Genomic DNA, 1,774 nt, shown 5'->3' with positions numbered 1-1,774 from the left:
TCTCAGCTCACTGCAAGCTCCGCCTCCCGGGTTCACGCCATTCTCCGGCCTCAGCCTCCCGAGTAGCTGGGACTACAGGCGACCGCCACCTCGCCCGGCTAGTTTTTTGTATTTCTTAGTAGAGACGGGGTTTCACCGTGTTATCCAGGATGGAGGAAAGGAATGTTAAGATGAAATCACAGGACAACAACCTACATTGCTATAAAATTAGAATCTTAAAACCAGCTGACGGCTGGGGGGGGTGGTTCACACCTGTAATCTCAGCACTTTGGGGAGCCAAGGCAGGTGGATCACTTATTGCCATGAGTTCGAGACCAGTCTGACCAACATGGTGAAACCCCGTCTCTACTAAAAATACAAAAATTAGCCAGGCGTGGTGGTGTGCATCTGTAATCCCAGCTGTTCAGGGGGCTGAGGCACGAGAATCTCTCTCTTTTTTTTTTTTTTAATATGGAAAGCTTCACAAATTTGTGTGTCATCCTTGCACAGGGGCCATGCTAATCTTCTCTGTATCGTTCCAGTTTTAGTATATATGCTGCCAAAGCGAGCACCACGAGAATCTCTTGAACCCAGGAGGCAGAGGTTGCAGTGAGTCAAGATCATGCCATTGCACTCCAGCCCGGGCGATAGAGCAAGACCCTGTGCTCCCCACCCTACCACCACCCCCAAAACAAAAACAACAACAACAACAAAAAAAACCAGCTGGCAAGTTTCTGAACAAGCAACCCACTGGCTTTCCCGATGTCTCATGCCCAGCAGATCTAGATGAGCCCATCAGTGACTTTCCACCGCCTCCTTGTCGGCACTGCTGCTGGCCATGGAGCTGCCCCACTGCTTCAGATCTGACCCCGTATCCTGTATCAGTGACAGTGTCTTCAACCCAAGTATCAGAAACCACCAACTCACATTGCTTCAACAATAAACAAATTTATGACCGCAGAGAGGAAGTCCAGAGGGAGGACAGGCTTGAGATTCTGATTGATTCAGCAACTGACAGACATCTACAGGATCATCTTTCCATCTCTCTGTTCTCCCATCCCCCTGTGTCAGATTTGCTGTTACACTGGCTCCTTTCATGGTTGCAAGATGGCTGCAGCAGCTCCAGCCGTCCCATCTAAACAGACTTTCCCCCAAATATCCTTTTCCTCTTCCTCCTCCTCCTGCTTTTTGTTTTTTCTTTTTGTTAAAATTATTATAAAATATTTCAAACCTGTGGACAAGAATAGACCACCTGGGTTTATAATACCTTAACTTTCTGCCATATTTGCTTCCTAGAGTTCCTTTTAGTTCTAGGAATTTTGATACATCTATAGCTATGTGTTGTAACCAGGTCCACAGTCAGGATATAGAAGAATCCTGTCGTCCCCCAAAACTCTCTCCTGCTCTTTCAATTTGACGCAGCTTAAATCATAGGGAAAATATATTCTTCTCAGTAGAAATTCACAGATGGGGTGGATCAAGAGTTGGTCAATTCAAGGGCTGGATCTGTCTATTTTCCTGCTCTTCTGTCCTTGGGTTGTCGACTTTTTCCAGAAGAAAGTGAATTGGGTTTAGAGCCAGGCAGACCTGGGTTCATAGTCCCAGCCAGTCTACCCTACTCTGTGAGCCTGGCCAAGTTCCTCCACCTTTCTGAAATTGGGGTTCCTCGTTTAAAGATGAGGAAACAGTGCTCCCCATGGAAGTCGTTCCTGAGGATGAAATGAGATTAATAGGTGTGAACTGATTTACACAGAGAAGGTGCTCAGTAAATAATCATACATCAACCTTCATCACT

General features: G+C 46.4%; 1 non-coding gene across 1 annotated transcript; it reads right to left on the bottom strand.

Annotated features, from left to right (window-relative positions):
- Positions 1-444: 444 nt before the first annotated feature.
- On the bottom strand, positions 445-551 carry LOC114670722 (U6 spliceosomal RNA). The gene has a single exon (XR_003720412.1). It is a non-coding gene; the product is annotated as a U6 spliceosomal RNA (small nuclear RNA).
- Positions 552-1,774: the final 1,223 nt, after the last annotated feature.

The sequence above is a fragment of the Macaca mulatta genome, chromosome 10 (genome assembly GCF_049350105.2).
Source record: "Macaca mulatta isolate MMU2019108-1 chromosome 10, T2T-MMU8v2.0, whole genome shotgun sequence".
In the NCBI taxonomy this organism is placed as follows: domain Eukaryota; kingdom Metazoa; phylum Chordata; class Mammalia; order Primates; family Cercopithecidae; genus Macaca; species Macaca mulatta.
This window is presented reverse-complemented; position numbering and strand designations above follow the sequence as displayed.